Source organism: Mastigoproctus giganteus, chromosome 1 (assembly GCF_048544385.1).
Source record: "Mastigoproctus giganteus isolate SK-2022 chromosome 1, ASM4854438v1, whole genome shotgun sequence".
NCBI lineage: Eukaryota > Metazoa > Arthropoda > Arachnida > Uropygi > Thelyphonidae > Mastigoproctus > Mastigoproctus giganteus.
This window is the reverse complement of record NC_143575.1, coordinates 49736791-49752001: the sequence shown is the minus strand read 5'-3', so window position 1 is coordinate 49752001 and position 15211 is coordinate 49736791.

Here is a 15211-nt window from a genome sequence, read left to right as displayed (position 1 = left end):
AAATTGTGGTCATAAGCCACGATCCCAAAGAATTAGACGAAAATCTTAATCAGTTATGCACAGTTAGTAAGGATTTTGGATTAAAGATGAATATGGCTAAAACAAAAGTAATGAACAAATATGCCACAGAAAGGAACATAATGATTGAAGGAGCAGTAATTGAAAAGGTGGAGTCATATACTTATCTGGGACAAGTTATTAGCTGTAATAATGATGAATGGCTGGAAGTCAAGAGAAGAATAAATTTTGGATTGATAGCATTCAGGAAATATAGTCACGTACTGTGGAGGAATATCCCAATTTGTCTGAAACGAAAAATAATGAACCAGTGTATACTCCCCACCATGACTTATGGAAGTGAAACTTGGGCACTCACCAAAAGAATGGAAGAGAAGCTGAGAATTACACAGCGAAGAATGGAGCGAATTATATTGGGAATCAGACTGTAGATAAGAAGAGAAACACATGTATTAGGCAGGAAACTCAAGTAAAGGACATTCTTATCAAAACTAAAGAACTAAAATGGCCTTGGGCAGGACACAGCTCGAAGACATTCTGACAGATGGACTAAGAAAATAACAGAATGGAACCCAATAGGAGGTAGAAGAAAACCTGGAAGACAAAGGCGAAGATGGATAGATGAAATTCATGAGTTTGTGGGTAGTAAATGGATGGCCAGTGTTCAAAACAGAAGGAACTGGAAAGTTGCTGGAGAGGCCTTCATCCTGCAGTGGATTGTAAATGGCTGATGATGAGGTTTTTATTTAATAATAGAAGCAAACGAAAAAGCTCAAAACAGCTTGAATTATGGTGAAAAATAAATTAAAAAAGAAAGAAATTTTCAAAATTAAAAAGAAAACAGGGTGCGATTCATTTCATTAAATATTAAAATATATCGTGATGAACCCGCGTTCTCTGTGCATGATAAATTTCATGCATATTTGGGGCACACAGGGAGGAAAACGTTCGCCCTCGCTGTCCCATATGCTTCAGGGGCCTGGCCCTCAACACCGCATGTCTTCAAAAAAAGATATTTGGTACCGCAAATTAAATCCTAAGATAGCTAAACCGACTAGGAGGGGAGCCATTTACCATCAAAAAAGAGACAAAAAAATATATATATATGCACTTTTCTCATCCAGTTGACCTTAGAAGTACTTCAAATTGTCGGCTTCAACTACCTGCGGAGGAAACTTGTTCCAGTGGTCAACAACTCGCTGCTTAAAAGAAAACTGCTAAATCTAGTCCAATCCTCTTTTCCCTGGAAATTTAATGTACGGCCCCTCGTTGTGGAATGCTTTATAACGGTGAAAATTCCCCCTTTATTCATTTTACTAATCTCTCTCAGAGCCTTGTAAATCTCAATCAGGTTCTCCTCTAAGGTCTCGGTTGCCAAGCTCTGTAGCTCACATAATCGAAATTTTTTCTCGTACGGCCGCCCATTTTCCGATCTCATAATGCGAGCTGCCCATCTTCAGACCCGTTCAAAAAGCTCAATGTCTTTTTTCAGATAAGATCTCCATACTTGTACACAGTATTCGAAATGCGACCTTACAATTTCCTTATACAGTAGGATTATTACCTCCCTATCCCTACAGGATAATGTTTGACAAATCGATAGGACACCATGGGCTTTGCTGGATGCCTGTGAAAACTTAATGCCTGCCTGTATCGTAACACGCAGATCCCTCTCTTCCTCTACAGTTTTTAATTCAACCCCACCAAGTGTGGCGCCTCCGTAGCCAGGTGGGAAGGAGCAGCAGTGCGTAGCACACGCTACTTAATTAGACCGGGGTTCAAGCCCGTCACCACCAAATACGGAGGATGCGGAAAGGTCAGGGAATGACCATCGCATATCCCGGAGCAATATGGCCTTAGTTACTAATGCTCCTAAAAAAAAAAAAGAAAGAAAAAAAACCACCAAGTGTCTAATTCATTTTGGGATTGTTGTTCCAAAGTGTAAGGCCTGGAAAAATTTTACTGCATTAAAATAGCCGCCACTTTTCTGACAATTCTTGAAGCCTGTTTAAGTCATCCTGAAGGAGCGATGCTTGGCATTGGTCAATAACGACTCTGCCAATCTTTACGTCAAATGAAACTTTTGACATCACGCTCTTTATCCATTTTTCGATGTATTTTATATAAATTAGAAACAACGGTGGTCTAAGAACCGATCCTTAGGGAACTCCTAGTGTAGGTTATCCTTCAGATTGTACAGCAACCTGAAGGATATCCATTGATCACAATCTTCTGCCCTGCATCCACACCGCAGTCCATACCAGTAATATCAACTTGTTCCACTTTATACTGTAACCTCTCATGAGGAACTGAGTCAAATGCTTTGTAAAATCCCAACTGTGTCAAAATGCTTACTTAAGTTAGTTAAATTTAATTTTCCCTTAAGAAAACCATGTTGTGTGTCCTTCAGAATGCCATTTCTTTCTAAATGTCCCTGGATTGCACTCATAATCATAGCCTATAATATTTTCAATACCACTGAAGTGAGAATAACCGGTCTGTAGTTATCAATTTCTCTCTTAGAACTGCCTTTATGCATTGGGGATACGCGAGCACTCTAATCCAAAGTAATTTTTCCCGAGTCCAAAGATGTCCTCACAATTAACCGCACTCATTCAACACACTATCTGGCTGTCTCCCTCGAAATTACTGGGTATATATGCCATCAACTCCGGGAGTCTTACTTCTATTAATGCTCGAAACTTTATCAAAGAAAGCATCACTAATTTCGAAATCACTAATTTGATATGCCTCAAACTCACTTGCACAGCCTCTGTTAAGCATGAAGGGTCTTTCGTCAGTAAAGACCAATACAAAGTACCTATTTAATTCATCAACGTCAGTTGGGTTATCTAAGACTTTCCCGATAAGAAATGCACAAGGGTCTATTTGATTGTGCTGTTTTTGTCAGGAATTTACCCATATATCGGACAAAAACAGCATTGTCACAGGTTTTAGGTCCCGTCTCAGGCGCACACAGAATCTCCTGCTCATCTTAAGAATGCTGCTCGAGAATCTTGCATGATTCAACGGCGTGTTCCTAGGAAAAGCTATAAAATATCTGAGTGGGCTGGAAACAGATCCCATAAACTAACAGGAAATAAAACCGATAGGAAATAATCCAAGAGAACGTGTATCGATTATTGCTTGACTCTTATCTAAAACTCAGAGGATACCGGGCCACGAAAACCAGCTATGAAGTCCATCTTCAACCGACAAGAGCAATGACGGCCATTGTGTGGAGGGTAAAATGAACTCTGAGTAACTTAACAAAATCAAGTTTAAAAAAATCCGAATAATTTCTAGAATTTTTTTTTTTTTTTTTCGATTACTCCATTCAAGTATCTGAAAGACATCTGTATCTCTCTATACATTAAAAATAACTTTTCCTTCTAGTGATATTTATTCGAGCCAATGGGAGAAGAGGTTGGTGTAGATGTTTATCGGCACAGGGCAACTTAGGCCAAAATGTGCTTATTCTGGTATTTGGATAGATGCTGGAAATTTGCTTTATTTGATTTTAGAAATATTCATATAGTCTGGTTTGTTTGAGATAAGCAAAGAGCTCATCCAGATTAGCATTGTTTTCCAACAGGTGGGTTAATGATAAGGGTTCTTGCATTTGCGTCAGAGAGCGGAAAGTATGATTTCTGATGTGAGAATGAATTGGACAGTCTAAGAGAATATGCCGAACTATGAGTTGTGATGAACGATCCGTGAATATAGGAGGGTCATCGCCCATAAGCAGGAACAAGTGGGTCAGGTGTGTGTGCCCTATGCGTAGTCTTCCAGTATTACCTCTTCATGGCTGTTTCTCCAGTAGCCGAAGTTCCATAGTTGTGGTTCACGTTTAATTTCAAACAATTTATTGTTTATATGTGACATCCAGATGTTTAACCGCTGGTCTCTACAGGTATGTCGGATATGTGTTAGTAAATCTATATAGGATACTCGGTAAGATGGAGGTGCGGTACTGTTTGGCTGCTGTTTCGTTACCTACGATGACCTGGAATCCAACAGAAGCTTACAGTATGATTCAAATTCCGTAAATGATTTAGACCAGACTTCTTTTACTATGGGATGTGGAGTTGAGAATTTATTACTTATTGCGGACAGCGGCGCACTCATGGAGTCTGTATATATTAAAGTATTGGTGTTGAAATGGATATTGCTATTGTCAACAGCTACCCGGTTGCATACAGTTCTGCAGTATAGCTGTTGCATTCAGTCGGAAAAGATACAGACACTGTGAAAGAGGGCAAAACTGCTGCAGCACCTACAGCGCCGTCTGATTTTGAGCTATCAGTATATACTATGCAGCACTGCGCATTGCTATAAGTATGCCCTTCGTGCAGTTGTTCGATGTTACAGTTTTCCAGGGACTTTTTCCCCCTATTGTTGGAAATATGTGTCACAGTAAGGCAGGTTTGTGGACCAGGGTGGATCAGGTATTTTAGTTTCTTTGAGCGTGTTTTCAAAATGTACGTTCCAGCAGTGAATAAACTCTTGTAGTCGAACACCAGTGGGTTTATTGTTATAAAATTTTATCCATCCAGGGTTGAAGTAGCGGTTGATTGGGATGATCTGGAAGGCCTGGCTGCGTAGGTAAGTAGTAACATTTTCCTCCTGAGGTGGAGTGGAGGTTCGTTTGCCTCTATATAGACTTTGGACAGGGGAAATTCGGAAGGCCCCAAGAGCAGTGCGAAGAGCACTGTGTTGTATGATATTTAGTCTTGTAAGCACACTTTTCCTTGATGAGTCATAAACGACTGCACCATAGTCTAGACGCGACCTGATGAGAAAACGATACAAGTGCAGGAGCGTGTATCTATCTGCACCCAATGCTATGGCAGAGATAGTTCTAAGTCTATTGATTTTTTTTTTCAAACAGATGGTTCTAAAATAATTTATATGCATGGAAAAATTTAGTTTCACATCTAGTGTTAAACCTAAAAACCGGATACTGCTGGCGAGAGGGATCGGATGATTTCTTAATTTAAGTTCAGGTTCTGGATATAATTTGCATTTTTTGCAGAAATGTATCGCAACGTCTTTTGTTCTGATAGACGGTAACCATTTTATTGAGTCCATGTTTCCAGCTTATTTATGGAAAGTTGTAGCTGTCTCTCAATGGCATTAATTAATGTTTGATGAATGGCATGATATGGCAAGATCGTTAGCATACATATATATCTCTATAGTTCTGGGAATATTCTGCGTCATGGTTTTAGCCTAATTGCAAAGAGGGTAAGCACTAAGTATGGACCCTTGGGGCACCCCTTCTTCCTGGATAAAACATTGTGAGAGAAATTCTGGTGACGAACTTGAAAGGTTCTATGCTTAAGAAATTTCTGAATGATTTGTCGTAAGTGTCCTCTCAACCCCATAGAATAGAGCTCTCGAAGAATGCCATACCTCCATGTGGTATCAAAAGATTTTTCGATGTCTAGACTGACCACACTAGAAGTGGATTTTTAACATAAGCGTTGCGAATATTTGTTTCAGCTCTTATCATAAGATTCAAGCAGGATCTGTTTTGTCGGAAACAGTATTGGTTGCAATTTAACAGCATTTTACTTTCAAGGATCCTGCTGTGTATCATTTTTTCGAGTGTTTTACCGAGATAGCTGGTGAGAGAAATTGGTCGGTAGTTTTGCGGAACTGATTGATTCTTCCAGGGTTTAGGAAAAGGAAGAATACTGCGTGATGCCATGAGGAAGGATAAACACATTCAAGGAAAATCCGATTATTGAATACTAGTAATAATTTTAAAGATGTGTTATTGAGATGTTTGAGCATTATGTAATAGATTCCGTCAGGTCCTGCTGCACCGTTTCTGATCTGTTTAGGGCTTCTTGGAGTTCAGTTAAGTTGAAGGGCTGATTATAGGAAAGAGGTTTCAATTTTCAGGAATGAATTGTCATATGTAAATGCTGCTGATATTTCACTAAAAGTTTCTCCAAGGAAATTGCCTATTTCTTTAGGGGAGGACAGTTCTCGTCCATTTCTAATCAGGATTGGAGCAGTAAATGGAATGTATTTATTATTTAATTGTTGGATTTTTTTTCCATATTATCCGACTGCTGGTGTTCTTCGTGATGGTAATGGCAAATTTTATCCAAGAGTCTTTTTTTTTGCTTTTCTTCTTATTTGTCTTGCCCTTGTCTTCTTTTTTTTTTATATAATGCGAGATTAGCTGTTGTGGGGAACCTACGAAACTGATTCCAGGCTTTATTTTTCTCTCTTTTGGCACTATTACAAGCTTCATTCCACCAGTGTTTTACATATCTGTGTTGGTCTGCAGAGGAGTGAGGAACTGTTTCAGAAGCTGCCAGAATATTTGTGGTAACGTGCTCGGTGACTTTGGCTATAGATTGTGTTTTTATAAATTGATCATCAAAGGACACACAGATTGAGTATTTTGCCCAATTTGCTTTTGAGAATTTCCATTTTACTGTAGTCGGGAACAGTGGGAATGTTTTGTTTGAATTTTGCATATAACTGGAAGATGATCGCTGTTGTGTGGATCTTCTAAGATTGACCACTCCATACTGGGGAACAGTATGGGAGAGCAGATGGACAGATCAACTGCTGAGGTGGATCCTGTGGGAAGATGAATATAAGTGTGATGGCCAGTATTTAATAAGGTTAACTGCTGTTGGTTCAGTAAGGTCTCAATCAGATGTCCTCTTTGATCCATGCGGGAAGATCCCCAAAATGAGAGATGTCCATTGAAGTCACCGAAGAGTGTTTTCACTTAAACTATAAGATCTTCTAGTTCTTTTAGTGTGGCGGGACTGTTTGGCGGAAGGTATATTGAAACTAGTGTTAGCGCGTTATTCCAAGAGCCACATGCACAGCAACAGCTTCCAAGTCGGTCTGCAGAGAGATAATTCGAGAGGGAATTTTAGAGTTAACTAAGATCGCCACTCCTCCATGTGCGGATTGTGCAGTATTCCTGTCTTTTCTATACATTGTGAAGTTTTTGACTGAGAGAGTTACTTGCGGTGTTAAATTGGTTTCGTGAAAACCAATCATTGGATCATATCTATTAATGACGTCATATAAGTCGTCTGTATTGGCACGCATGCTCCTACAATTCCATTGAAGTATGTGCTGCATTACACGGTTTTTAGAGTTGTGTTTTGATCTGTTTTTTTTTAGCAGTTTTTGTTTGTATCATTCAGTTTTATGTCTATCTGTTTTTTTGGGAATACCGGTCGCTCTGCATCCATTTCTTCTTCTGCATGAAGATGAAATATAGTTTCACCTGTTTCAATTTTGTTGTCAACATCCATATGTAAGGGGGGGGTTGTTTCTTGGTCTGAATATGATCCCTTGGTGCTGATTTGTCTGCTTTTTTAGTAGTTGCAGGTATATTGGGCGGAACGGAAATTAGAATATTACTTTCTTGTTCTTGAAGACTTTGTTTGGCAGCATGCGGCTTAGCATTAAGCACGGAGTAGCAATAGAAACACTCTGTTCAGATGCTTGTGCATATGTGCGTTTCGGCATAAACTGCATGATGTGCTTTTTGGCTTTCTGGTATGTTACTTTGTTTTCTGTTTTGTATATTTTTTTCCCACTTTCCACATTTCGTAATTTTTTGAATATGCCGGATGATTACCTTTGCAATTGGGACAGGTGAAGGGGGTTACAGTACAGTCAGCTTGGTTGTGTTCTGTTGAACCACAATTTGGGCATATCATAGTGCCACGGCAGGCTACCTGGGAGTGCCCATATTCCTGGCACTTATAACACCTGATGGGATTCGGTATATATGAACGTATACTACAATTTAGATACCCTGCTTTAATTGTTGTTGGTAAATTTGGGGTACTGAAAGTCAGTATTATGTTCCATGTAGGCGTTAATTCCCCATCTTTCCTGATTAATATTCTCTTTGCTTGTATGACTCTTTGATCAGCCAACTTTTGCACAATTTCTTCCTCTGAGATGTTAATGAGGTTCCACTCTGCTATAACTCCTTTGGAGGTATTCAGAGTGGCATGTGGTATAATTTTCACTGGTATTCCACCACCAAGGTGGTCAGTTTCATTAATCTTTTTGAATGATTTTTGTTTTATTGTTTCTACCAGCAAGATCTCCAGACTATAGACGTTTTACCATCTTTGGTGTTCCTGCAGCATTTTCCAAGCATTTGTGAATTAGAAATGGGGATAATTTGCTCACAGTATAGTCTGACAGTGAATGTATAAGGAGAAAGGCTGGGCGATCTTGTTGACATGGATATTTTTTTTTTTTTTTTTTTTGATAATGGTCACGATCAGATTGGTCCGTATCGAAGATGATCTCAATGGATCAATTGGAGGAAAGGTTTCTTTTTCCATTTTATACTCCTTTTGACCTTGAGGGTTGGTTTTACCACTCAGGTTACCGGCCCCGCCACGGGGAGGCAAGAGAAATGCCACGAGTGGCCAAGCGGTTGTTAGATTAGTTGGGTTAGTAACTCTAATAAAAATAAAAGAAAGTTGCCTTTTCTTTCCTGACTAAACTTATTATTTGTAAGATGAAGTCTGCAGTGCTTTTTGAAAGAACTCAAGAGAAACTAAAACAGAAGAGCGTTTCCTTTAAAGGAGAACGTTTTAGATCGCTATATAGAGCTCAGAAATCGCTTGGCACCCAGGGCCGAGACAATTATGTCACTACAAATGCGCAGGTAAATAATTAAATTGTTGTCTTCCATTGAAAGACAAGTGCCTCCATAACGTTCACCTACTTCGTGCACATGCTTCACCACTTTGCAATACATAATCACGCCCAGCATCATTTCATGTTCCATTGTAATATCAGCTGATGAAGGAACCCGATATAGTTTGTATATTTGTAAATATCTTAAATATTTGTATAGTAAATATTTTAGTCCTGCTCTTTTGGATGTAACAATATTGCTCATACATTATGGAACCGAAGCAAAAGGCTTTTTCCTAAGTGACCTATGTAAACGCAGGTAACTAATTAATTACATAGTGATATTTATTCGACTTCGAAAATGCTGTGTGGTAGGGGATAAAGTAGCCAATGGAAGAAGAGGGATGCAGGTCCCGTGGTACAAGTGGGAGGGACAATCACGTCACTACAAATGCACAGGTAAATAGTTACATAGGTCATTTCCTGATTAGATATTGATCATAGTGTTTGGGTAAGGCGCCACCTGTGGTTTCCCACATCTGCGCCATCAGTACTCTTCTGATGAATACAGAACCTCTGTAAAAGACAGAAAAGTGTTGTGTGTTGCATGTGTATTTTAGTGTTAGGTTCTGTTGTTTGTGCTGGCTTCTTGGCCGCATGGCCCCTAGTGGGACTCCACGTTGCCAGCCACCACCACTGGGAGGTGAGCCAGGCTGTCTACATTACTCTGGCTGCTCTCAATCAGGGGTCGTTTGTGCTTCCTGACGGAGAAGAGAAGAAAAGAAAAAAAAAAGCACGAGTGAGGGAGATAGCTGAAGGATAGGAATAACAAGGGGGAGGAAGAACATAAGTGCGTTTCGACGGTGTGTCTTTTACGTAGAAAAGATTTGACTTACTCCATCATACCTCTACATTTTATGTAGAAAAGCGTGCGCGGGAGTTGGCGAGCAAAGCCCTCTAGTATATATTAAGTTAATTTCATATAATAAAATTAAATTAATATATACAGGTATTAATTCTGTTCAATTAAACAGCCTATTAAATGTATGCGACTACAGTATTCTGTTTGCACTCCTCTAGCCTGAAGGCTGTATGGTAGGTGAATGAATGCAATGAACTGAATTATTAATAATAATAATAATAATAATATGCACTTTTTGGTTTATGTACCATTGTTTGTTCCGGCTTGAAAACATTAAGAACACTAATTATTAACTTTCCAATAAAATTGTTAAAGATGGCCAGAATGAAAGAGGGACGCAAGCGACAGAATGAATTAATTAAACAGACCTTACTAAAATACTGACTGAATCTCACAATATTTCTTCCCATTCAACTTATATTCATTCAGACGCAAAGTTATTTTTCATCACAAACTATTAATAAAATAATCTGTCCTCTCGGGAAAAGTTTCCAACTCTCAAATTCTTCAAATATCAAAGTTGAAATGCGATGATTACACGAAACAGAATAAATAAATAAAAGATTCCCCTCGCCTATTTCTCTATCTACTCGGAACCCTTCACAGTCATCGTTATCTGAGGGGGGGGGGGATCTAAGGAAGATTCGTACACTAATACTCAACACACGTTATCATAATCCACAGTTGCAGATGTCAGACATTACGTGTACGCAATCCAAAGAATTCGCCTGTCAATGGGAAACTTATACTTTAATGTCAGAGCTGCTCGTCTAAAATGGAGGAATTATGCTTTTCGCAGATTAGCTGTCTCCAAGAAATGAGACAGATAATCAACTTTGCCGGTTTATACTTAGGTTTTTCTCCCCCATAATATTTAAATTGTGTGATAATTTTAATGGAAAGAATGCTGGCAATGAAATTAATTAAACAAAATATTTCAATTAAATTCCATCTGTTACCGTAGAATATAAAAAATTCCAAAATAAAACCTGCACATTTGTAACGTTAACCTTCCTTGATTTCAAACAAACGTAATAAGTTAAAATCGCATCTAAAAGTTAGAACAGGGAGAAAAAACAATTCCTTAATAAAAAAATCTTTAGCCCCATTCGCTATCTAGTAATCAGTCATTATGGATTGGTTACTGCCACGGCAAGACTTTTTTCTTGAAAACTTTTATTTAAAAATCTTTATTATTTGAAAACTATTATTTACAAACGCTACTAAAATATTCTGACACATCTAAAACATGAAAATATATACAGATAAAAACAATATTTACATTCCATTAAGATATTTACACTTTGTAAACAAATAATGAAAACTCGAGCTGTAAATGTATAAAACTTTAAGAGGTCAACGCCAGAAAGTGTCCCTAGATTTTTAATCAATTCTCTTCTAAACTGATATTTCAATTTATATTCAACATTAATAACATGTTCTTGCTGTTGGATGTTGTTGTAAATGAGGATTTTTGGTACAAAGGCCTCCTGGGCCACATTGTGCCTGTTCATGAATTCCTTATGACCGAAAATTGTATATTATGTCTTTCAGAGATGGCTATATAACTTTATGCGTTTCACGTATTGAAATAGTTCTTCAAAATTTGCATTTCGCCAAGTATGTGTAATAAAGTTAAAGGTTCCTGCAAATTAGACAGAGAATAGAAACTGGATTTTCGGATAGTTGCGTACTGAGGGTATTCTATTAGAATATGTTTAATTTTTTTTTTTTTATGTGAACCCCAAACACGAGAGGTATTAGAACCTATAGTACTTAGTACCGTGCTTGGGTTGGAGGTTGAGAAGACGAAAGAAGATATTTGTTGACATTGGACTTGAACTTCTGTAGATTGTAATTTTCAGGAAATACGTGAAGGAAGGTTGTTCCAGAAAGCGGCAGTTGAATGAATAAATGAGGAAGATGAAAAGTTGGTTCTGTGGGTTTGAAGTTGGACAGTAAATGGATGTTGGCTGGTGGCGGCACGTGTTCGGACTGTTTTGAAAGAGAGAGCGGGAATTATAGAAGCCAATTCAGAAGAACAGTGCCCATGGAAGTATCTGTAAAAGAGGCATGCAGCAGAAACAGTGCGTCTATGAGAAAGCGAGTGGAGAGACTCAGTTAGAGATGAGTCATTAATTAACCTAACTGCCCTCTTCTGAATGGAATCAAGAAGCCTGAGAGAGGTTTTGGGGGCACCACCCCAAATGTGGGAACAATATTCCATGGCAGGGCGGATTTGCGATTTATACAGAGTGAGCAGCTGTTTGGAAGAAAAGTAACGCCGAGAGCGAAAGAGAAAACCAAGTTTTTTAGATGCAGAGGAAGCAATATTTGTAATGTGCTTGTGCCAAGAGAGATTAGAAGTCAGGGTAATCCCCAAAAGAGATATATCCTTTTGCCTAGAAATTGGAGTGTCACTAAAGATAAGCATAGGAGCAGAAGAATCCTTTTTGCGAGATATAAGACAAGACTGAGTTTTAGAAGGGTTGAAATCAACTAAGTTGTCTTTGCCCCACTGGAGAAATACCTGAAGATCGGCATTTAAGGAATTGGTAGCAGATTTTCGAGAAGTTGAAACTGATTGAGCAGGACAAGATTTCTCAAAACGGAAAGTTGAATGCAATGTGCTATCATCGGGAAAACTATGGATAGAATTTCCAGTCAATGGAAGAAGGTCATCGATATACAAGAGGAAAAGGGTGGGGGAAAGAACTGAACCTTGGGGGACACCGGCATTAGTGGAGAAGTTAGAAGACAGAGAGCCATCTACCATCACCCTCAGTGAGCGATCAGAGAGAAAACTGGATAACCAATTACTAAAAACAGTTGGCAAACCATAAGATGGAAGCTTGTTTAGAAGACCTTTATGCCAAACACGATCAAAAGCCTTTGAGATGTCAAGAGAAACTACTTGTGTTTCACCGAACCTTTCCATTGAAGTAGTCCATAAATGGGTAACATAAGCCAGGATATCACCAGTGGATCGACACTGACGGAATCCATACTGGTGATCGTTGATCAGACGGAAGGTTTCTAGGTAGTTTAAGAGTTGGCAGTTAATTGATTTCTCCTTTACTTTAAAAAGAGTAGAAGTAATTGCAATGGGGCGATAATTGGATGGGAGGGATTTGTCACCCTTTTTAGGAACTGGCTGGATATGAGCAAATTTCCAAGCAGAAGGAAAAACACCTTTGGAATAAGAAAGTGAAAAAAGGCGGCAAAGAATAGGAGTAAGTTCAGGAGCACAGATTTTGAGAATAAGTGGAGAAATACCATCAGGACCTGGAGCTTTCTTAGCATCAAGATTCATCAAAACCCTTCTGATATCCTTTTGACGGAAGACCACAGGAGGCATTGAATGGACCGTGTTGGGAATGGTGGGAGGTGTTTTACCAAGTTCATTAATACATGAGCTGGAAGAAAAATGGGATGCTAGCAGGTCAGCTTTACCCTTGGCTGAAGTGACAACAGAACCATCTGGTTTGGACAGAGGTGGAAGCAGAGATGGGCAAAAGTTGCGGCCAATAGCTTTGGCAAGAGACCAGAATGCTCGGCTACCATTAGGGCAAGAAGCAAGTTTTCTACTCTTAGCCTGTTCAAACTCTAGTTTGGACTGATTAATAACTGCTTTACAATTGTTGCGAGCTCTGGTATAGGCAGAAAATGAAACTGAAGAATTAGAAACAAGCCAATTACGATATGCAACATTCTTCTCTTGAACAGCCTTAGCACATTTATCGGAAACCAAGGTTTAGATAAAGGACGAGATTTTAAAGTGGAGTGTGGGATAAAGGATTCCATTCCTGCAAGAATAATTTCACTGACACGATCTGAGCAAACGTTGACATCAGAAGTTTTGAAACAGTAATCCGACCAAGGAAAAGAAGAAAAGAAGTCTCGCAGGTCATCCCATTTTGCATTTTTGTAATGCCAAACAACACGAGGTTGGGAATAGCCATGAGATAAAGGTTCCATTGGAGAAGAGACAATCACCAAGTTGTGATCTGAAGTGCCTAAAGGACCTCTCACTTCGACCGTGTACTTAAAAGGGTTGTTTGTGAGAAAAAGATCAAGCGTATTGGCTGTATGATTCGGATTGTCCGGTATTCTTGTAGGTAAATGAACAATCTGTGCTAGGTCAATAGTAATTGCAAAAGCCTCAGCATCTCGACCTGCTGGGTCGGTGTGACTAGAAAACGGAAGCCAGCTGGAGTTGTGAACATTAAAATCACCAAGGAAAATTACCTCACTGTTAGGAAAGTTGGACTGGAGAAAGTCAAGTTGCAAAGAGAGGAAGTCAGAGGAAGAGCTCCAAGTGATTAGTGGAGTTGGGAGAACGGTAGAGACAACAGATGAATTTGACACAATGAGGTAGAGAGATTTTAAGCCAGAGAAGATCGAAGACAGGAGATTCCAAATTGCCAAGTCTCTGACAGGGAATATCAGAACGGACATATGCACAAGTTCCACCTTTGAGGCGAAAGGAATCATACAGCGAATAATTTGGGCATCTGAGATGAGCAGTAGTTGAATCAACCGATAACTGAGATTCTGTCAGACAAAGTACATGTGGTTTGGCAGACTGCAAGTGGAAATGGACATCGTTGAGATTAGAACTGAGACCACGTATATTTGTGAAATTAATTAGGAAGTCCTTGGGAGGTTTAGATCTTTTCGCAGATAAGCTTGTTCTATTAGTTTGACAATTCATGGTGTATTCAATAGTAAGAAAAAGTGGGTGGGACATGCTGTATGAAGTAATGAAATTTTTGGATATGGCGTACATGTGGTAAGAATATACCCAGATCCTTGACATAAAGTGGCCTCGACAATGCTCCCCGCATACACACTACTCGGACTCCCTCCAGTCACTATCTGGCAGAGTAGAGGTAGCAAGATTATACACTAGCTGATCCGGAAGCCTCCTAGAGAGTTACCAATAGGTTCGGTCCGGTGTACTAACTAGCGGCCGGCCTGCGAAAACCGTTTTAGAGCTGTACCCTCGAAATGTAAGGAATATTGGATCTCGCCACGACGTTCATCATAACCTCAAAAGTCATCAATCATACTGCATGATGGAAGAGATAGTGAAGGGTTTACCGGAACTTAGCTCTAGAGACTAAACATGGGTTCCACCACTTCAAGCCTCCAATAAGCAAAGTGGTGGTATTTCACCGGTTGATGAGAGTCATCTACCACCTAGTACTGCCTGGTAACATAGAGGGGCGCGTTCTTCCATGTGGTGTGGGCGCCACACCTCGACCCCTGCTTACGTTGGTTCACACCTGGGTGGTCACCCACCATGTGCTTGTGCATGGAGGTTATACCCAGGATTACTAACAGTCCCACCATCGTGAAGGTGCAAGCAGAGGATTTGGCTGTCACAGACCGTCCGGACTTCGCCGAAATTGGGTCCACTTGACTTGAGTGTCACCCGAATATCAGTTCCATCAGCGTTTTAGACTCCCAGGTAGCAAGTACAGCTTGTCTGGCATATCTGAGAGAATGTCTGTGACAACCTCAAGGACCAAATTGTTAGCTGGATCTGACAGATGAGACATTGAGGAGGATTCTCTCCCATAAGCAAGAACAGATGCGTTGTATAAGAATGACCGA